We start from the raw sequence: 23843 nt of genomic DNA on the forward strand, positions 1-23843 counted from the left end.
ATCGCTTATTGTCACAACTAGGCTTCAAATGAAGTTACTGTGAAAAGCCCCTAGTCGCCACATTTCGGCACCAGTTCAGGGAGGCTGGTACGGGAATTGAACTCTGCTGGCCTGCCTTGGTCTGCTTTCAAAGCCAGCGATTTAGCCCTGTGCTAAACCATCCCCTAGGGGGGCTGCTAGCCCCTAGCCCGATGGAGGGCATCGGAGGGGTGCGGGTATATGTAGATGACATGACCGCCTGGTCTACCACCCCGCAGGAACACATTGATCGTTTCCAACGCGTCTTCCGGAGAATCCATGAGCATGGCCTCCGCCTCAACAGAGCCAAATGCTCCTTTGGTCAAATAGAACTAAAATTCCTCGGTGACCACATATCAGTTTGGTGTGCAGCCGGATGCAGACAAGGTGTCGGCAATCAATGCCATGAAGACACCGGAGGACAAGAAGGCGGTCCTCCGCTTCCTGGGCATGGTCAACTTCCTGGGGAAGTTCATCCCCAACCTCGCATCCCACACCAAGGCTCTCCGCAATCTGGTGAAGAAGACAACCAAATTCCAATGGCTCCCCGCCCACGAGCAAGAGTGGCGTGAACCCAGGGCGAAACTCACCAAGGCCCCGGTATTGGCATTCTTCGACCCTGCCAAGGAGACGAAGAACTCCACTGATGCGAGCCAGTCCGGCATTGGAGCAGTGCTTCTCCAACGCGGCGACACCTCCTCATGGGCTCCAGTCGCATACGCATCGCATGCAATGACACCCACCTAGCAACGCTATGCGCAAATCGATAAAGAGTGCCTGGGCCTCCTCACGGGAATTGTCAAATTCCACGACTACGTCTATGGACTCCCCAAATTTACTGTCGAAACCGACCACAGGCCACTGGTCAACATTATACAGAATTACCTTAACGATATGACGCCACGCCTGCAACGCATCCTCCTTAAACTCAGGCAGTATGACTTTGAACTGGTCTACACCCTGGGTAAGGAGCTCATCGTCGCCGATGCACTCTCCCGTTCTGTCACTACGCTCTGCGAGCCGTCGGGCTTCGTGTGCCAAATTAATGCTCATGTTGAGTTCTGCGCATCTAACTTGCCCGCCACGGACGAACGACTCATCCAAATTCGTCGTGAAACAGCCAATGATACTTTGCTTCAACGCGTCATGCGCCATCTTACAGACGGATGGCTCAAGGGCCAATGCCCGCGATTCTACAATATCAAAGATGACCTGGCAGTGGTAGTTGGAATTCTGCTAAAGTTGGACAGGATCGTTATCCCGCACAGTATGCGGGAGCCCGTCCTTGAGCAGCTCCATGAGGGTCACCTGGGAGTGGAGAAGTGCCAACAGTGGGCCCGTGAGGCAATGTACTGGCCTGGCATCAACCATGACATCGCCAACGCCATTCTCAACTGCCCGACATGCCAACGGTTCCAGCCAGCTCAGCCAAAAGAGACCTTGCAGCCACATGAACTGGTGTCGTCCCCCTGGACCAAGGTTGGCATTTATCTTTTCCATGCATTAGGCTGGGACTATGTCCTCATAGTGGACTACTTCTCTAACTACCCAGAGGTAGTTAGGCTGCATGACCTCACGTCGACAGCAGTCATCCGTGCGTGCAAGGAGACCTTTGCTCGCCATGGCATCCCACTCACGGTCATGTCCGATAATGGCCCGTGTTTTGCTAGTCAGGAGTGGTCCAACTTTGCCCAGTGGTATAATTTCACGCATGTCACCTCAAGTCCCCACTACCCCCAGTCGAATGGCAAAGCTGAGAAGGGGATACACGTTGTCAAACGACTCCTGTGCAAAGCGGCTGATGCGGGATCCGACTTTTACCTCGCACTACTTGCCTGCAGGTCAACTCCATTGTCCACTGGCCTGTCACCAGCTCAATTGTTAATGAACCGCACATTACGAATGACGGTGCAAGCAATACACGCCCCAGACTTGGACAACTTACCTCGTCCTGCGTTGAATGCAACTGTCTCGGGCCCAACACAAGACGGCGTACGACGCCCGCGCCACAGATCTCACTGCTCTCGTTCCTGATGACCAGGTTTGTGTACAACTTCCTGAAGGTGGCTGGTCTGCCGCCACGGTGGTAATCAAGCAAGTGGCCCCCAGGTCGTTCCTGGTTCGTATGCAGGATGGCTCTTTTCTTCGCCGAAATAGGTGGGCACGGCGGCTCCTTCCATTCTCGCCGCCAGATCATGATGCCCTGCCTCGCCCTCAGGACAGGCCCATCCAAGAGCTCGCAGATCTGTTGCCACCCTCTGCGACTGACACAGTCCCGCCCGTTCCAGAGCAGGCGGCCCCTGACCCACCCTTGCGGCGGTCAACCAGAATTCGTCGCCCACCACAGAGACTGAATTTATGAACTGCCTGAATTTATGAACTCTCTAAACTCATGGACTGATTGTTTTGTTACCCTGGTTATTTGTTCACTAGTTTGTACATATTGTTATTCATGTCCCGTGTTTTGTTACATACAGTCTATCTGCACTCGACACCCTCCCGTGTAAATATGTTAGAATTCTATACTCTGTCTTGACACTGCTACAGCAGAGGTTTGGTGAATTATTGGCCCTCTTTTTCCCAGCGCTTGGCGTGAACTGCCATGTCCACCATAGACTGCACACAGGAGGGTAACAAGAGCGGTCTCACTGAATCTGAGTGCAGTTTGTCCCTTCTGGAATGCCTCTCCCCTCACTCCAATGATGCAGATATCTAGGCATGGAAATATGTAATAAAAGTACCAGTCCTTTCTGCTAAAGGTGATAGATATGCGGAATTATAAACTTTCTGCTGCCTATGAAAAATGACATGGTTGACAGAGAGGTTAGCTGAAATTTAAATGGACTTACCTGGCCAGACTGGAAAATGCAAAAATCTTCACTATGTCTAGTAGATGCACTCAATTGATCATCTGATGGGTCACCCGACACTGACCCATGCCAGGGGGCCCTTTAATGTGCTGGCTATTACGTTGTTCCAGGTCATAGTCCTCCAACAATTGGGCAGGATGGCGGTCTGTAAACCACCCTTGCCGCTAATTTGTGGTAAATATTTGGCAGGCACCTAACGTGAGCTTGGAAGCCAGAACGCCACTGCCTTGCGGTGTGGAACCTGCCCCAGGCGGGCGATTGTACGATTCAGCCCCTCATATTTGTACAGGTATGTGCAGCAGTAGAATTGTCATTGGTACCAGAACTGATTTGAAATATGTGTAAGGGTTTAAGTTCCCCAATTTAATATCGTTTCACTTTTCAGAATGGCTTACCAGTCACACTTGAGAATATGAAATTTTAAACAGGTGACCTAATTTCTTTACAAATTAATGTATATCATTATGCATTTCTTCATGTTTTGAATGGAACTATGTATTCTTCCTTCTTCTTTCTGGAAGATTTGGCTATGACTTCAACTTGGACCAATGGAAATCAAATTTGCAACATTTGCCAGATCTAATTGATTCAAAGTTAACTGGTTGGCAATTTCATGGTCTAAGGTGTCTTTGTGTTCTTCATGAAATGTGGGTAGACTTGTTCATTTGGCTGGATGGCGGAACAATATTACAGGGTGACTCATTCACATGTTTGCGCACAACACTGAGAATGCCATGTTCCTCTGAGGTAACAGCACTATTTAGTTTATGGATGTTTGGCACTGTGATTGTTAATTAAAACAAACTGGACTACTTCTTGGGAGAACAGGGGCAGGGGGGAGGGGGGCCTTGATATCCCAATTCATGCTTCACAGTACAGATAATGAGAGAGTATCTTTATTGTATTTATTGAGAACAAAATAATCAAGCACATGTTGACTGGTTAAGTTGTTTCGTTTCCACAAACAGCAAGTCTTGCATGTCGAAGAGAAATTGAAATCTTGAACCCAATAAACACACACTGTATATATATACATTCCTAAAAAGGAAAAACAATTAATTAATCTAATCCTCTTATCATATAATGATGTCTGCTTACATTTAATCAGTATTTGTGCAGTATAATTCATGTCAACGAATGTAAACCTATACATCAAATTAGTGAGCTGCTTAACCCATCTCGTTTTAAACAATTAATGATGTACTGTGCAAGGCTGACAGCAGTCAGAATCTGTTCCTTGTTCTATTTTTTAAAATTAGGCTGCTGCTACTGTGCAAATTGCATTATCCATTGATCTGTTCTGTTTGTCTGCCCCTGCTGAATCATTTACGCATAGAACATTAGTACTGAAACGTAGACTCCTTATACCGTATGCGAGTGCTGGTGTCTGCTGTCAGTTCAGTTGTATTTGATTTTCCCTCATTGTGCTGATCCAGCAATACTTGATGCAGGGGTGGAGAGTGCACCAGAAAAGGGACCATCCCCAATTAATGCCGAGATTCGACATTACCGAACAACACAGCAGCCAATCGGCTGCCAGCACTGTGAAATACAGCAATGTATCACTAGAGGGATTTCTGGGAAACTGCAGTGCTTTTACTATGATGCTGACCTAAACATTTCAGCACTTCTCTCTCTCTCCCCCCATCTCTCTCTCTCTCTCTCTATTCCAGCTTCCTCTCCTCGTGTTGTGGGTCAGTGTTCATTTAAAAAGGGTAAAGTTGTCTTAAGTCATTAGGAACCTGTTTTCTTTTTCCTGCTCTGGCTGAGAGACTGTCCTGAAAATCCTATTGACGAGAACTTCCCTATAAGGAGCACAGGCTAAGGTAAGGCTGCCTCGCTGCAATAGATGATTGAAAGTACTTCTCTCAATTGCATGCATCATTGTCAGACTGCTGTTGCCTTACTGCACTGCAGCCAGAGATTTCCCTGTTTATACAAAGCTGCAGCTCTCTTGGTGTGTTGAATATAATTTGGTAAGAGTTTGATGCCTTTGTAACAAATTGAAATGAATGACATGAGAAACCAAATTATAATGATTGAGAGGGAGACAGAAAATTGCACTATAGTATATCTCTCAACATATAGATTCTGAATAGAAAAAAACATATAGTCTGTGCTAACACTGTAGATCACCAGTGTCTTTTTCTTCATAGTTGTAGGTTTTCAGGCTGCATGAAGCTGTACATCCAGCATAGTATTACTTCTGCAATTGTAAAAAGTAAATGGTTTGCTGCTGTATACCTGCCTCTGAATGAATGTTACACACTGAATGTTACCAATGTTATTACTCAGACTGAGTGAAATTCAGAGATGCTTCAAACAATTCTTTATTGTTTAATTAAACTGAAATTAGAATCTGTATGTGTATAGAACATTACTGCTAAAAATTAATCATGAGTTTAATCAATAAATGATATTGTTAATTTATTAAATGAGTGAAAAGTTAACAATTGGTTGCATTTTTTTGTGATACATATGGTGCATGTTTTTCCCCAAAACTCAAAGGTGGCTTGGACAAGCCTGAAGACCAGAAATGAAGTTTGCTTCAAAGACTCAGCTCTGACCTTCTTAAGAAACAGACCATTTTTACAGAATGTTCTATTCATCACTAAAATTGGGAGAATCTTTCAAGAAATGTAACTTCACTTCTATTTCTTGGCACTGGAGTGCATTGTAGAAATAGATTGTGATCACAACAATTGTGGTGCAGAAAATCTTTGTTACTGGGCTGTTGAGAATAATGGAAGAGAGGACAAACTGGAGCGAGAGTATGAAGGGTGGCGAATCTTGAGTGAAATAAAACACTGTAAGAGGCTACACTTCAAAGCTTTGCTGTACATTTACCGATCTGACCACTACCACATTAGGGGTAGGTGTTAGGGTTAAATTTCAGTAGAGCTGTGAGTCCTTTGTTTTCTCTCCAAAATTTATAAATTACAGCTACTTATTGTAAGCTCTTTGATTCCTTCATGTGTTGAGAATAATGTTATTTGATTACGGATGTTCCTGTTGACTAATCAGCTTCTGTCTTTTCTCCATTGGAGATAGAAGTGTGGATATGTTCCAATTAAAAGTGTCATTGGTTTGAGTTAGATTAAACCAAACTACGCAGCTTAGTACAGTAAATGCACTTTATTTTATATGGATCATTGTTTTAAGTATATGAAATGAAGCTTGATCAATTAAAGATTGTCATTTTATTGACCAGAGAATAAAGTTTGAGACTGATTTCTTCAGTATACTCCTTCAAATATTTGGGGAAAAAACCATAGCTAATGTCATGAACATAAATAAAATCAGCAATAGATGAAATATGAAATTGTGAAATACCTTAATGTCATAGTTGACAAAATATAATTGAATTAGGTTTAAAAATGTCTATGGAAGTCTGGTGAGAGATCGCTATTAAAATGAAGGCAGCATGAAAATTCTGTAATCCATTGGGTATAGACACCGACTGCATTTCTAATAAATTACTACCTTCTGCTGCCAAATGAATATTTCCTGTTAATTTTGGAAGAGAAAAAGTCATGTTTCTAGGCTCTAATCGATCGTGGCTCTGAAGGGGTTGTGACTACGGATATTCCACATTTGAATCCAAATTAACTCCTTGTAAAACTCTTTCCACTGCATCTTTTTTTGGTGTAGTTGTGAGCATTGGATGATGAATTATAACATACTGTACTAACCTCGTGGCAATTATAAAACTGGAGAGAAAAAAGCTGTTTCACACCTTAAGATTAGTTGTGAAGCATTCATTATGCTGTCAAAGCTTAATAAAATGAAGGTTAACTATAATTACACAAAAATGTTTGCAGTACAACACTATAGAGTGGCCAAGGTGTATTCCCTCTGATTTACTGAACATTGCACGGCATTGCCCTTGGCTCAAGAGTTCCACCTTGAATCTCTTATCCTGGCACAACCTTAATGTGATTGAGCAGCAGTCTAAACCAATCTTGAATGTGTATCTGATATATGCCTTGATGAAATGGATGAAGGCTGAGTAATTTAATTTTGGTGGGGAATATGGCCATTCATAGAATTGGTATGAGAGTGCTACAAATGAACCTGTAAATGATGCCACACCGTAGGTGCAAGGCAGTTTCCTGTTGAGCGTAAATTGAAACTCCAGACCCAAAGTGACTTTGAGGCAAAGTGCCTTGAGGTTCCTTTCTTCCTGGGGAGTCTCACACCTCTTTACACTGTTGTCAGGCTGGACCCTAACTGCACATTCTCCACTGTAATTCCGGTGCCCACTGTGAGGCAAAACTGCAATGCCACGGTGGCAGAGTGATACATCCTTGCACATAATTCTAGCGATGCACAACGTGCCACTAAATAAAATACATTTTACAGGCTTGTTGCAATCAGCGTTTGACACATAACAATTATGTTGGAAAATTGTATGGTGCTTCAACATTATTGTACAACAGCATATTAGAAATCACTAAAACTGTTTTTTTTAATACTGACCAATTAAGCAAGCTTACTTGAGTAATTATCTGAAGGATCAAGTCAATTCTGACAAAGCTAAGGATGTTTTAAAACAGCTCTTGTTATGTTTTCTGACTTCGAACCAACTCATGCTTTTTAAGAGCAATGGTCTTCAACAGTCGATGGTACAATGTTGAACATCAAAGAAAATAATATTCTGTTTTTCAATTTGGGTGCAAATAAAAATTAAAAATTCTTACTTCATATTTTAACATTTTATAACTTGGGGGACCTCATCCAATCCAAAATACAAAGATGCTGCAGAAACAACAATTTCAGCAGTGAGAGGAGAGAGAAGAAAAAGCCTGAGTCTTTCCCTGTTGGTTTTAAAAAAGACCTTTCTCTGTCACAATCAGTAACTTGCTGCAGTACTTGAGGTTCTCCAGGACTCGCTTCCAGTAAGTTGTCCTTGAGTGCTTTTATGTAGTTGTCCACTTACGAATGAAAATGTGTGAAGCAGCCAGGAAAAGCTCAATACATCAACTGAACTTTTCAGACTGCCAAAATTTGAAATATTGCATGTTGATATATTGCTAATTACATGCTGGAAATCCAGTTGTATTAATTTGTTAACACAATGCCATTGGATACTGATTGATATCAATCTGTACCCATTTACAGCTTCGGACCAGACACTTGGAAAAAGTGAGAAACTCATTGCTAGAAATGACACCAAGCAAATGAACTCTGGGCAATCAATCTATCAGCATGAGATAAATCCCTTCTGTTGGCAGACATGTAATGGCAAAATATTTCAGTGTGCGCTTTCTGCCAAACCTGAATCTTTGCTGTGCATGTGCCACCACACACACTGTTTGGTGTTACCTTACATATGGTTTATAGTGGCACTGTAATTTTCTGTTAATCTCAATAGAATAGCCAGTAATTTGGTTCACCCAGCGCTGCCACCGTGCTCGCTAGCCTACATTGGTCCCCGGTTTCAAATCTCTCCACGGCCCCTCGCCTCTCAATTTCTGTAATTTCTTCCAATGTTGCAACACCCCTCTCCATCCTCTTCTAATTCTGGCTTCTCATGCAGCCATGATTTTTAAGATATCACTGTGCCTTCAGCTGTCTAGGTGCTGAACTTTGGAATTCCTCCCGCCACACATCTCTGACTCTGCACCCGTCTCGCCTCATGCTCCTTAAAACCTTTCCTTTCCTAACGTCACCTTAGGAAATGTAAATCAGGTGGGATTTCCTGCCACTTCATCTGCTGGTGAGATCTTCTGGCCCCACTGAAGGTGACCACTCTTGGCACACTCCGGTTGGCAGGATGGGTGTACCAGGCAAAGCACCATAGAGACTAGTGGGACTGGAAGATCTCGCCGCTGAATAATGGCGAGCCACCTCCACTGCTGAAAAAGACACCGTGTCGGGGGTGGGGCGTGAGGTGATGGATATCATGACCTCATGTCAAACTTTGATTGCAAATGTTAAGTACCTTGTATCAGTTTTCGAAACACATGTAATGTAAACGCAAGTTGTCAATTAACTTATGGATATATAATCCAGCTTCCAACAGCCTCCAAATCACTCTGTCTTTGCCAAGTGCCACTGACTACTCATATCCATGGATTTCGAACATTTATGCCCTTTTTCATTCAAATCCTACCGCAACCTCATTTTCCATAGTTCTGCTATTTCTTCTGGTCCTAGGTGCAAAGACTGATTATTTTTTAGCCCCAGCATATTCATTTTTATCTATTCCTCATTGTTTTTCTTTACCGTAGGGAGAACTACTTCAGCCACAATGCAATCCCATCTTCTTGATATCCTCCCTTAGCAACTCAACCATTTCACCGCTTTGTCCCCAAACCTTCACTTTCACGCTGATCCTTTTTGAACATCCCTCTGCTTGACAATTTTCTCCCCAACTCATTTACTCCATAGTTATCAACCTGTAAGTTGAACGGCATAGAAATGCAAGTTTTGTGCCTTGTATTAAACTAACAGCATGCATCAATATTTCTTCCAGCAGTTACATGATCCCAATGTCAATAATACACAATTAGAGTAATCTATCTAAAATAGAATTATGTAGGTCAAAATATTTAATTGTGTAAGCATGGGGGTCAGTCATTCCTTTTAATATTGCACACCACTTGTCTTTCTTGACATGTGATTCACACCTACATTTGTAGATTATCCCTATTAATATACTTCAGAATTCATTTCTTCAATTATAAATCTTTAAAACATGAGACTTGTTGCCATTATTGTTGTTTGGATCATTTGTTTACCTGTGGTATGTGAAATCTGGAAACTTTTTCTTTGACACTTAAAATGCCATGTAATGCTGAGACAGAAAACTGGAGCTAACTTTACAGGGCTAGGTTTCCAATGTTCTGGTTGATTTGAATGTGAGGCCTTATGATTAACAAGGGAAGCTTTGGACTGCGTGTGAATTTGTAGATAAATAGCTTTTTTTCTTATCAATTGTATGCCTGAAAATGATGGATGATGTGAGTTGCGATAGTTATTTGCCTTGCATCGTCTCAAAGTTAAATAGTTAGTTGCTATGAGGGGAGTATTCAATAGTTGCTACGAAGGGAGTGTTTGATAGTGTATATGGATGATGTTTTTGAAGCATGCCAAAATTTATGGATTGGTTATGTGTTATTATTGAAATGGATGATATGTGTGACAATATATACGTACTTGTAGCAAAGGTATGAAATTGTGATGTAAATGTGGGGGAGTAAAATAAGATGTCCCTGAGTAGAATTCAAATCACATCTGATAGTTGAAAATTGAACGTGATTTGCTACATCCCATATCATCTTTCACCTACACTGACAATAAGGGCACAGATATTTTGCAAGCTAATGCTGGCATCAGTACTGATTGCAATCAGTGTCGATGAAATGACTGATTGGAAGAATGATGGATGACACTGCAAACCTGCATTTAATGTGACATTTAATGGCCATTCTTCATTGTTTCAGCTGAGAGTTCAGTTCAGGGAGGAGTTTGGAAATTCTCCTGGCAGTTCTCTCTGATATAGGAACAGAATTAGGCCATTCAGCCCATAGAGTCTGCTCCACCATTCGATCATGGTTGATATGTTCCTCATCCTCATTCTCCTGCCTTCTCCCCAAATTAATCAAGAACCCCTTATTAATCAAGAACACCAGATTTGTGTTGGAGGTGCTTTTACCTACAGGGCTACAGACCAAGAGCTGGAAGGTGGACTTAGAATAGTTATTCCTCCAATTGAGGTTTCCAAAGGTGGAAGAGGGACTGATGGCAGGACTGGGGGCCCCGATTGGGCTGGAGGAGCTGATCAAAGGGATAGGAAGCATGCAGGCGGGGAAGGCACCGGGGCCGGACAGTTTCCCGGTCGAGTTCTATAAAAAATATATGGACCTGTTGGGCCCGCTGTTAGTTAGGACCTTTAATGAGGCAAGGGGGGTGGGCTTTACCCCCGACGATGTTCCGGGCACTGATCTCCTTGATCCTGAAGCGGGACAAGGATCCCCTGCAATGTGGGTCTTACAGACCGATTTCCTTGCTAAATGTAGATGCCAAGGTGCTGGCGAAGGTCTTGGCCACGAGGATTGAGGATTGTGTGCCGCAGATCATCCATGAAGACCAGACGGGGTTTGTGGAGGGGAGACAGTTGAACGCGAATGTGCGGAGGCTTTTGAACGTTATCATGATGCCGGCGAGGGAGGGGGAGGCGGAGATAGTGCTGGCGATGGACACTGAGAAAGCCTTCGATAGGGTAGAGTGGGGGTACCTGTGGGAGGTGCTGAAGAGGTTCAGGTTTGGGGAGGGGTTAGTCAGGTGGGTTAGGCTGTTGTATGAGGTCCCAGATGGCGAGTGTGGCCACAAATAGGAGGAGGTCCGAGTACTTTCGGTTGCACCGAGGGACGAGACAGGGGTGTCCCCTGTCCCCCCTGCTCTTCACACTGGCGATTGAACCCCTGGCTATGGCACTGAGAGAGTCGAGGAACTGGAAGGGGTTGGTGCGGGGTGGGGAGGAGCATAGGGTGTCGCTTTATGCGGACGACCTGCTGCTGTATGTGGCGGACCCGGTGGGAGGAATGCCAGAGGTAATGAGGATCCTTAGGGAATTCGGGGACTTTTCGGTGTACAAGCTCAATATGGGGAAGAGCAAGCTGTTCGTAGTTCAGCTAGGGGACCAGGAGAGGGGGATTGGCGAGCTCCCACTAAAAAGGGCGGAGAGGAGCTTCAGATATTTGGGGGTCCAGGTGGCCAGGAGCTGGGGGGCCCTGCATAGGCTTAACTTTACAAGGCTGGTGGAGCAAATGGAGGAGGAGTTCAAGAGGTGGGATGCGTTGCTGCTGTCCTTGGCGGGTAGGGTGCAGTCAATCAAAATGACGGTGCTCCCAAGGTTTTTGTTCCTGTTCCAGTGCCTCCCCATGTTTAACCCGAAGGCTTTTTTCAGGCGGGTTAACAGGAGTATAATGGGGTCTATGTGGGCGCGAGGGACTCAGAGGGTGAGAAGGGTGTTCCTGGAGCGGAGTAGAGATTGGGGGGGGGGGGGGGGGCTGGCGCTGCCCAACCTCTGTGGGTACTACTGGGCCACAAATGCGACAATGGTGCGCAAGTGGGTGATGGAGGGGGAGGGGGCTGCATGGAAGAGGCTGGAGACGGCGTCCTGTGTGGGTACGAATCTGGGGGCGCTGGCAACGGCGCCACTGCCGCTCCCTCCAAGGAGGTATACCACGAGCCCGGTGGTGGTGGCGGCCCTCAAAATTTGGGGGCAGTGGAGGCGGTATAGGGGGAAAGTTGGGGCTTCGGCATGGACCCCATTACGGGGGAACCACCGGTTCACCCCAGGAAGAACAGGTGGAGGGTTTTCGGGGTGGCACAGGGCAGGGTTACGAAAGTTGGGGGACCTGTTTGTGGACGGGAAGTTCGCGAGCTTGGGTGAGCTGGAGGAGAAGTACGGGCTCCCACTGGGGAACCCCTTCAGGTACTTACAGGTAAGGGCGTTTGCCAGACAGCAGGTGGTGGAATTCCCGCGGCTACTGCCACACACAGTACAGGACAGGGTGCTCTCGGGGGTGGGGGGGGGGGGGGGGGGGGAGTGGGGAAGATCTCGGAAACTTACCAGGTGATGCAGGAGGAGGAGGAGGCCTCGGTGGTGGAGTTGAAAGGTAAGTGGGAGGAGGAGTTGGGAGAGGAGATCGAAGAGGGGACGTGGGCAGATGCCCTAGGGAGGGTGAACTCTTCCTCATCGTGCGCAAGGCTCAGCCTCATACAGTTTAAGGTGCTGCACAGGGCACACATGACCGGGACAAGGATGAGCCGGTTCTTTGGGGGTGAGGACAGGTGTGTTAGGTGTTCAGGGAGCCCAGCAAATCACACCCATATGTTCTGGGCATGCCCAGCGCTGGAGGAATTTTGGAAGGGCATAGCGAGGACGGTGTCGAGGGTGGTAGGATCCAGGGTCAGACCGGGCTGGGGGCTCGCAATATTTGGGATGGCAGAGGAGCCGGGAGTGCAGGAGGCGAAAGAGGCCGGAATTCTGGCCTTTGCATCCCTGGTAGCTCGGCGAAGGATTCTCCTTCAGTGGAAAGATGTGAGGCCCCCAAGCGTGGAATCCTGGATCAGCGATATGGCAGGGTTCATTAAATTGGAGAGGGTGAAATTCGCCTTGAGAGGGTCGGTACAAGGGTTCTTTAGGCGGTGGCAACCGTTCTTAGACTTTCTGGCAGAACGATAGACATTGGTCAATGGCAGCAGCAGCTCGGGGGGGGGTTACTTTATTTTTGTTTATGTTATTTACACTGGAGGGTCTGAGGGAGTGTATATACCTGTTGTGTTAAGTCGGGGTGTTAATGTTAATTTATTATTTATGTACAGTGGGGGAGGGGTTGGGGGGTTGCTTTTTTAGATTGTGTTTTGTACTTAACCCTGTTGGGTTCTTTTTTCTTTCTCATTTTGTTATTGATATTTTATGAAAACCTTTAATAAAATTTTTTTTAAAAAAAAAGAATAGTTATTTCTTAGAACATAAGAACTAGGAGCAGGAGTAGGCAATTTAGCCTCTCGAGCCTGCTCCACCGTTCAATACGATCATGGCCTCAAATCAACCATCCTAGCCATCCTTCAACCCCCAGTACTAATTAAAAATCTGTCTAACTCCTGAAATTTACTCACTGTCCCAGCACCCACCGCACTCTGGGTAGCGAATTCCACAGATTCACGACCCTTTGGGAGAAGTAGTTTCTCCTCATCTGTTTTAAATTTGCTGCCCCTTATCCTGAGACTATGACCTCTCGTTCCAGAATGCCCCACAAGAGGAAGCATACAATCCACGTCTACTTTATCCATACCTTTTACCATCTTATATACCTCAATTTGATCTCCCCTCATTCTTCTAAACTCTCTACAAAGTCGAGGCTTATACTACTCTAACTCTCTTCATATTCCAGGTGCAGTCTCAACAATACCTTGTATAGTTGCAATAACACTTCCTTACCTTTATACTCTATTCCTTTAGCTATAAATGCTAACATTCCATTTGCTTTCTTTATTATCTATTGTACCTGCATGCTAGTTTTTTGCAACTCATGCGCGAGGACACCCAGATCCCTCTGCACCGGAGCACCCCAAAGTCTCTCCCCATTCTGATTATAACATGTTCACATCCAGCACATTTGACAACAATACACTCACTATAGAATTCTTACAAAAGCCTGTTATTGGAAATTTACTTAATAATTATTTTCAGCTTTATTAGATATTTTTATTTGTAAAATATTATGGATACTTTTGCAGTACAAAGTTGCAATGGGTTTATCAGCTCTTAAAGTAGTTAATTCAAATAGATTATACCAAGTTTATGATGAATATTATTTTTCTATTGCTGTGTTTATCACTGTAAATCAATCAGGATAAAAACGTGGGGCCATTACTTTGACAGCAACCTGGTTCAATTCTTAAATGGAGGCTTTTAAAATATTTGTTCTTTGCTGTAGTTTAGTACAACTAAATTGTGTGGAGGTAATAGTTAATGATCAGAGAGTCTTGGTGAGGAATTTCCAAAAGTATCAAGAAAGAATCATGACTGAGTCGATTCTTTATACTTTTCTGTAATAACGCATATATTTTAATCAGTGCACCATTACTGTCTAGACAAAATTTGGTGTGTGGCTGAATCAGTACCCTTTTTTAGTTTTTTTACAATGCAACTTCATGATGGTGGAAAATTAATCAATTTTGTCTCAATCATAGAATCATACGGAACAAAAGAAGACCATTTGACCCATGGGTGTGCTAACATTTCTTTTCAAAAGCTATCTAACTATTCCCATTCCCCTGCACTTTCCACAAACCTATAAATTTATCCTTCTGAAATAAGTATCCAATTCTTTTTTCAGAGTTACATTTCATACATCTCTGCATTTAATTTAACCTGACATGTATGCCAATTTCACCAGTCCGTCAAAATCCTCCTGCAGTCTTTATTTAAAAATAAATTTAGAGTTCCCAATTCTTTATTTCCAATTAAGGAGCAATTTATCATGGCCAATCCACCTACCCTACACACCTTTGGGGATGAGAACAACGCAGACACTGGGAGAATGTGCAAACTCCACAAGGCTAGTGACACAGGGCCAGGATCAAACCCTGGTCCTCAGCACCATGAGGCAGCAGTGCTAACCACTGCGCCACCATCCTATAAAATAATAATCGCTTATTGTCACAAGTAGGCTTCAATGAAGTTACTGTAAAAAGCCCCTAGTCGCCACATTCCGGCGCCTGTTTGGTGAGGCCGGTACGGGGAATTGACCCCGTGCTGCTGGCCTTGTACAGCATTACAAGCCAGCTGTTTAGCCCACTGTGCTAAACCAGCCCCTGCAGTCTGCTTCTCTCTTTCTCACTCTTTACTACATTTCTGAGTTTTTTTTCATCTGTTAACGTTGAAACTTTGCCACCTTAACCCAAGTCCAGGACATTCATACATACTGGGCGAAATTCTCTGCTTCGCGCCGCCAGTAGTAGAGTTCCCAGTGAAATGGAAAATCCTGCAGTGGTGAAGAAAAGGGATCGACAACGGGTGCCGATCTGTTCCGATGCCCCGGCCCCATGCTGGCGTCTGCATCGAGGTCCGTGTCCCACGCCAGAGGATGCAAGTGGGCCATTAAGACCCATTACATCCACTTAACGGGCCGGGCACCATATTCTTCGGGCACACATGAATTACTACTGCTATTGATAAGCATGCCCCTGGAACGTGGGACCTCGCGATGGGCCATGGGGGTAACTCTTTATGGGAGTTGCCCCCCGAAAGTCCATCCGAGTGCCATCCGCCGCCCCCTCCCCTCCCCACCCCCACCACCACAATGCCTCTGCCTGGACTGCTGTCTAGCTTCCCAACACGGGTTTCTTTTCTTGGAGGCTTCCTGACAGGAGTCTCTTTTCTGGAGGGTGAGGGACAGCACAGGAACAGGCCCTTCGGCCGTCCAAGCCTGAGCCAAACATGCTACCCATTTAACCTACAAACCTCAACGCTCCGGGATCCGTATCCCTCTATTCGCATCCTATCCATGAATTTGTCAACACGTCCCTTAAAGGTCACTATCTTACCTAGTTCCATCACCTCCTCCGGCAACAAATTTCAGACACCCACTACCCTCTGTGTAAAAAAACTTATCTTGCACAACTTCTCTAAACTTTGTCCCTCGCCTAAACCTATGTCTCCCTAGTAATTAAATTTTCCACCCGGGAAAAAGCTTCTGACTAGCCAATCTGTCCGTGCCCTTCGTAATCTTGTAGACTTTTATCAGGTCGCCACTCAACCTCCTTCGTTCCAGTGAGAAAAAAACGGATTTATCCAACCTCTCCTCATAACTAATGCCCTTCATACCAGGCAACATCCTGGTGATCCTCTTCTGTACCCTCTCCATAGCCTCCACATCCTTCTGGACCACAGAATCATGTAGCAAACCGAATTGAACACCATGGACTGGACTCTTCTGCCCCGCCCGCCGCAAGAACGCCACGGTCGAGACACAGACACCGGACCGCGGGCGGGATTCTTCGGTCGCCGGGCGGGCACAGCCGGAGAATCTCACCCTACATTCCAACTGGGATACTATATTCCTAGTGTCCTGACAGGTGTCCCTTTTCTAGGGTATCACGGTGGCGCAGTGGGTTAGCACTGCTGCCTCACGCCGCCAAGGTCCCAGGTTTGATCCTGGCTCTGGGTCACTGTCCGTGTGGAGTTTGCACATTCTCCCCGTGTTTGCATGGGTTTAGCCACCACAATCCAAAGGATGTGGAGGATAGGTGGATTGGCCACGCTAAATTGCCCCTTAATTGGAAAAAATGAATTGGGTACTCTAAATGTATATATTTTTTAAGGAGTCCCTTTTCTGCAGGGTCTGAGGGGGTCTCTGAGGGGAGGGTAGAGACTAGCCCGCGGGACCTCTCTCTTGGGCCACCCGCTCAAAATGGTGGGATTGCCTCGAGAATCCTTTCGATGCTCGCCATGCATAGATTTGCATGGTGAAGGAATGGGAATTGCTTTCTGCTTTGTGCTCCCAGCACTAGCGCTAATCAGTTGCAGCTCCACTCCAGCAGGAGAGCATTGGGTGAGATTCCCTGTTCCCCGATGCCGATTTTATACGCCATTGGGACGGCCTCAGCGGGTCAAATGAAGACCCTACCCCCCATTCCGCGGCTGCTGACTGTGTCCAGCGCCACCACAGTCAGGCAGGTGCCATATTGCTGGCTGTTGGGGCTTCTGCGAGGGCTGGGGGGACTGGTGAGTGGTGGCGAGGGGTTGGCTGGGGGTTGGCTGGGGGCGCGCTATCTGGCAGGTCGGGTCCGCGCACAGCTGGCGCCATGTTTTACGTCTCGACCGCTGCAGGACGTCACCGCGAGCATCCGCGGCCACGGAACCAGCCATTCTCCAGGCATTTATTTCATGGAGCCCTGGAGTTTTACGCAGCACAGCTACTAGCCCCTCACCAGTCGCAGGATCAGTGAGGGGGCAATGCCGATTTTTTTCCATGTAAAACGCCACAGATCCTCCACATTTATCCTCCAAAACGGAGAATCAGGCCCATAGTTATCCAATCGGAGAATTGCCCACTGTATCAAGAACAGAAGTCCCAACACTGACACCTAGGGATCACTACTGTTGTGTTACCTGCGTGGTCGATAACACGTGTTACTCAATCGTTGGTTGATGGTGAGGTCCTCTGAATCTTGTTGAAGAAGACTCAAACTTGTCCAGTAACAACAAAGATTTATTGAGTAACTATAACTATTAATGCATGAGCTATTTACCTTAACATGGAAACTAGGAATTGGTTAACAAGATTTAACAATTATAACTAAACGTAACTGCACTAACTATCCATATGATTCTGATGTTACCCTGTCCACAGCACACCCACGAGAGAGAGAGTGAGAGACCCCGTGTGGCTGCCTTTTATATTCCTGTTGGTCCAGCCCTCTAGTGATCATGTGGTGCTGCTATCTACCCATTAATGCCTTGTTTGCATGCACCTACAGAGATCACTACAACTACCCTATCTTTTCTACAGTCGGACAAATAACGATTCACAGCTTCAGTCAGAAAAATAACGATTCACAGCTTCAGTCAAATAACGATTCACAGCTTTCTGTCTCTTTGCTAATATTGTGTCCATACTGCCACTACCCTTTTTAATCTCATGTGTTTCAAATTTGTGATAAGGAAGACTTCCATTCATGGAGCACCTGTCATGACTACCAGATATTCTAAAATGCTTTACAGCCAATGAATCAGGGATTGTCCTTCTACAGCCTCCCAGGCAGGGTCGGCGAACTTGCTGGTTGGATGTCTGGCCGATGACGGGTACAGATTGACGCCTCTGCTCAACACCGTCCAGACGTTTGGTGAGACTTGGTGTTGTCCCTCTGTGAAACATGGTGTTGTCTTCCTGGCAGCCCCCCCACCCCTCCCCCCTCCCTCTCCCCCCCCCTCCCTCTTTCCCCCCCTCCCCCCCCTCTTTCCCCCCCTCCCCCTCTCCCTCCCCCCCCTCCCTCTTTCCCCCCCTTCCCCCCCTCCCTCTCCCCCCCCTCCCTCTTTCCCCCCCTCCCCCTCCCTCTCCCCCCCCCCCCCACCCACCCACTCCCCTAGACTTCAAACAAGTGATGTGAAGTGCCGGGGAGGCATTTAACAGGAGTGGCCACTGATTGCACAGATTTGTTTTACCGGGGCGAGTAAATCAGAGGCAAACCACCACGAGCGAGGCGTGAAACACGTGGAGAAGTGAATCTTTCTGAAAGGGGCTGAATATATGGCGATGGCACCGGCGGGATTCTCTGCGGTTTTCTCACCGGACCTGGCACCTTGAAAGAATATTGGAAAACTCTGCCCATTCTCATTGCTGGAATGCAGGAAATGCAGCATCTAATTTTTCACAGTAAACTCCCACAAGCAGCCATGCGATAATGAGCATCTAATCCACTGAGATAACCCCACAGTGTGAAGAAGGTGATGGGCGCTCCACCCCTGCCTTTTCTCTCGATTCTGCCCAAGTGTCAAAAATCGTGAACCAAAGGATCCAGTTAATAACCATGCTAGAGGCAGTCACAGCAGGAAAATCCAAACCTGTTGACAGGAGCCACCATAAACTACTCCAAATTACAGCTGTATATTTATAACATTGAGTTGCAAACCAAACAATTGGGCAGAAGACTCTTCAATGAGCTCCAGCGACATCAATGTTGTTTGGAACACTTGCCTCAGTTATATGAGCTGGTAAATGACTGATTCAAGTAAAACTTGTCTGAACTGGCTTTGTGTACCTGAAAATGGAACACCAGTCTTGTGTTATGCTGCTCCGTGTAGCATGAGCTGCTTCCTTGATGTATGCTTTGACAAAGGAAGCTCCAGACTAGGACATGAGTTCAACTTGTTTATTGAACTATTAATACAGTTCTTAAATGAGTTTGACTCTCTGCTAATCTAACTGTAGTAACTCAGTCTATCTTTATCAGCCTGCTCTAAGCCACGTGCTGGGTGTGATGCTGCTGATCAACCCTGCTGTACTCTCTAGATGTCTCTCTATGGAAAGAGGCAGAGCATGTGTGCCCTATCCTTTTTATATGGGTTGTGAAGTGCCCCCTTGTGGTAATGCCACCTCTGGGTGTCCTGATTACCCATTGGTTGTGTCCTGTTCTAATGACCCATTGGCTGTATGTCTGTGTGTAATGACATCTCTGGTGCTCCCTCTGGTGGTTACTTAGTTGTAGTTGTCATGATATTCAAACACACACATCATGATAGACAGACCAACAGACAAATCAGCGCACACAACACGACAACCAATCACAGACAAGGACAGAGACAGTATAAGAGAAGAAACACGACACCTGGTGGCCAGTCCATCTAGAGACCAGGACAAGGACAGGACCTGATTAACAACACACTCAGGGAGTCACCACGTGCAGAGTATCAAGACAGAACTGTAAATAGCATGTTAGAATAAAACAGCGTTGTACCAAATGCAACCGTGTTGGCTCATCTGTACATCAGAGCACCCAACACCACAGTAGTGTATTTACTTTAACCTCTTGTGTATATACAGTGATGCATATCACCACAACCGGCAGTAGTTCTACCAGCAGTGTTTGTTTTTGACAATCTTGAATTGGCATGAACTGACCTTCGCTCATTTTTATCACTTCTATCTTTTCTATCATGTACACTAAACCTTACTGTGCATTTTTTCAGTAACATGTCACTGAGTTGTAACTCAGAGCTGAAATAAACTTCAAAAATGGGTATTCTGCACGATGCATTGCATTATCAACTCCAAGCAGTGTTGATATTGCATTATCTACTCCAAGCAGTGTTGATTCCTGAAGTATTCCAATTTAAATCTTCAAGAATCCACATTTTGATTTCTGATTTAACTTGCCATGTTAATTTTTCAATAAAGAGTGACTTCCAAATTGATAACTAGTATTATAAAAGATATTGATATTTTTATTTTCTCTTCTCCCTCGCCCTCTTTAAGTCTTCAGTTTTATCTGCCTCCTTATTTACCCCAGTATTATGTACAGCTTTAGGCAGCTTGCTCAACTGCTCTGGGATCTCTTCCAACTCATTCTGTAACCTACTCCCAGAAGAGGAAAAAGAGCATCTCGAAATGACAATTCTTTTAAATTTGCCTTCCAAGATTGAAGCTCCAATTTTCCAAACGTAACAACTCAACGCTCTTAGAACAGTTCAAAATACCTTTTCTCTACATTGCTTTGGAATGTTAGGTAACTAAACCCATTTGACTTCTATCTATAGTTAAAGCTGAATTCATGCAGAAATGTTACTGTTCCTGTGATACAATTCCTATTTCTGGAAGCTAAAATGAGTGTGATTACTATTACAACAACACCTAAGCTCTTTCATGACAGATGTAGATCTGCAGTCAGCCTGATCAGACTCTGACCTGACCCATAGGCTGGGACTTTCTGTCACCGGGTCACGCCGGCGTAAATCAAACAACATTCTTAATGGCGTCAACCAGTCGTGCTGGTGGATGCCGGCCAGCGCGGAGGTATGGGTCGGCGTGGGGTGGCCGGTGGGGATGTGACGGCACGGCCGTAGGTGGGGGGGGGGGGGGGGGGGGGATCCGCAGTGCCGGTGGAAGGTGCATGCTAGTGATCGTGGTCGGTGCCGGGGGTGTGCCGGGAAGGGGGGTTCCTGGGGAGGATGAGTGCTGGGAGGGTGAGTGCCGGGGAGGGGGGGTACTGGGAGGGTGAGTGCTGGGAAGGGTGAATGCCCTAACCCTAACCCTAATTTAGGGGGCGGGGGGGGGGAGGGTGAGTGCCAGGGAGGGTGAGTGCTGGGGGGCGGGTGGGGGGGGCAGGGTGGGTGAGTGCTGGGAAGGGAGGGGGCTGGGGTGGTTGAGTGCCAGGAGGGGGGGGGCTGGGGAGGAATGATTGCCGGGGAGGGGGAGATTGGGGAGGGTCAGTGCCGGGGAGGGTCAGTGCCGGGGGGGGGGGTTAGTTGCCTGGCCAGGTTCCAGGTGGCAACAGTCGTGACCATGTAGCTCATGGCACCTGGCTGTGCCTGTGGAGGGGAGTATGTACAATGATGATATGTCGTCCATACCCCCTCCCCACCCCCTGCAGGCCGTAATGTTTGGGCATCACCCAGCTATGTTGGCCGCCGTGTCGGGAGCTATCCTTCTACATGTTGCCCTGGGGGACCTGGAGCAGGAGCGTGCCAGGGAGGCGGCGGAGGCTGTCGCAGAGGAGCGTGCCGCAGAGAGGCAGGTAGCAGCTGCCCAGGCTGGAGGGCTGCCTGTCCGACAGGATGAGGAGGAGGTGGTGCCATGGCGACGGAGACGCCCGATGAGGCCTTGTGTGTACCGGCACCCGCACGTCGTACCAGGACCTCACGGACCGGGCATGCAGGAGCCGAATCAGGATGAGCCGGGAAACCGTCACCCATATCTGCCACCTGATGGCACACCTGGCACCGCGTGGCACTGGGGAGGACACCCTCTCCCGGTGGCCGTCAAGGTTACGGTGGCCCTGAACTTCTACACGCCGGGGTCAATCCAGTCACCGAGTGGGGACCTGTCCAGCATCTCATACATACATACAATTTACAGTGCAGAAGGAGGCCATTCGGCCCATCGAGTCTGCACCGGCTCTTGGAAAGAGCACACTACCCAAGCTCACACCTCCACCCTATCCCCATAACCCAGTAACCCCGCCCAATACTAAGGGCAATTTTGGACACTAAGGACAATTTAGCATTGCCAATCCACCTAACCTGCACATCTTTGGACTGTGGGAGGAAACCGGAGCACCCGGAGGAAACCCACGCACACACGGGGAGGACGTGCAGACTCCGCACAGACAGTGACCCAAGCCGGAATCGAACCTGGGACCCTGGAGCTGTGAAGCAATTGTGCTATCCACTATGCTACCGTGCTGCCCCCGTAGGCATCGGTGCACCGGTGCAACCGTGCAGTGACGGATACATCGCGGAGCGCTACATCCAGTTCCCTGTGGACCAGGCCAGCCAGGATGCCCGGGCAGTGGGCTTCGCTGCCATGGCCAGGATGCCCATGGTCCAGGGGGCGATCGATGGGATGCAAGTCGCCATGCAGCCACCAGCTGATAACAGGGCTGTGGTCACGATTAGGAAGGGGACCTACTCCATGAACATTCAGGTGGTCTGCGACAACCGCATGAGGATCCTGCACGTCTGCGTCCGGTACCCGGGCAGTGTACATGACTCGTTCGTATTGGCGCAATCGTTTATCCCCGCAATGTTTGAGGGACGCCACACCCGGCTGAGGGGCTGGTTGCGGTCGTGATTGTTGACGCCTCTACGGAGGCCACAGACTGACGTGGAGAACTGCTACAATAATGCCCATGCAGAGAGGTACTTTGGGCTGCTGAAGAGGTGCCTGGACCGCTTTGGAGGGGTCCTCCAGCACCCTTCGGATAGGGTCGGCCGCATCGTTGTGGTCTGCTGCGTCCTGCACAAACTACCCAGCAGAGGAGCAATGTGCTGGAGGCAAAGGAGGGGGAGGGAGAGGGGGAGGGGAAGGGAGAGGGGGAGGGGGAGGGAGAGGAGCAACACTACGAAGGGCAGGCCTCCCCAGATGAGGAAGATGGGGGCAATGTACAGGACAGACGGGCTGGACATGGACGGGAGACTGCCCAGCGTTACCGGCTGGGCCAGCGGGCACGGGACGGGTTGATAGCCACCCGGTTCACAGACTAGGGGGTGTGGGAATCGCCGGGTATGGGCACAGACAGCACAGTATGGCACCAGCCTACCACACTCACCCCACCCACCAACCACCAGTCACCCTTACCCCACTCATCCACCACCAACCACCCTCCCCCCACCCACCCACCACCAACCACCCTCACACTCACCTGAGGCCGACGTCCTATCACCCCTCACACACACACTGGCGCTCACCTCACACCCACCCCCGCATGCATCGGACAGAGCACAGAGGCAGCTTCTGTAGGTGTGAAAGTGATTTTAATGACAAACAGTTCATACACATGCCCTCGCCCCTATAACTAATCTGCCCTGCACCCGTGCCAACTTACTCAGTGTCTAATTTTGTGGCGTTACGGGCCCTATGGCTACTTCTAGGTGCTTCCCCAGATGGTACAGCAGTACTGGAGGTGGACTCCTGTGATTCCTGCCCTGTGACTAGAGACCCCTTTGGCCGCCGTTTCCTGGGGACCCGGCCTAGATGGGCCAGGCTGCAGCTCGGGCGATTGGGATGGCGAGCTGCCAGCCTGTCCAGCCCATTGCCCACCAGCTGCACCCGGGACGGAAGGGGAGGTGTCCGAGTTGTCACGGTGTTCCGGGACCTCCCCTGCAGGGGGACCCGCAACGGGCCCCAGCACCTCCTCCTCCCTAGGGGTGCCCAATGGCCCCAGGGCATTTCCATGGGTCGGGTGTGCGAACAGATCCAGCATCCGATGCACCCC

General features: G+C 47.5%; 1 protein-coding gene across 5 annotated transcripts in view; it reads left to right on the forward strand.

The window, feature by feature from the left end:
* Positions 1–4466: 4466 nt before the first annotated feature.
* Positions 4467–23843, forward strand: part of LOC140393874 (synaptotagmin-B) — an 882906-nt gene continuing 863529 nt past the window's right edge. For all 5 annotated transcript variants that reach the window (XM_072480435.1, XM_072480439.1, XM_072480434.1 and 2 more), the window contains exon 1: positions 4467–4714. The gene's annotated coding sequence lies outside the window, so the exon portion shown is untranslated. The remainder of the gene's footprint in view (positions 4715–23843) is intronic.

Source organism: Scyliorhinus torazame, chromosome 17 (assembly GCF_047496885.1).
Source record: "Scyliorhinus torazame isolate Kashiwa2021f chromosome 17, sScyTor2.1, whole genome shotgun sequence".
Classification (NCBI taxonomy): domain Eukaryota; kingdom Metazoa; phylum Chordata; class Chondrichthyes; order Carcharhiniformes; family Scyliorhinidae; genus Scyliorhinus; species Scyliorhinus torazame.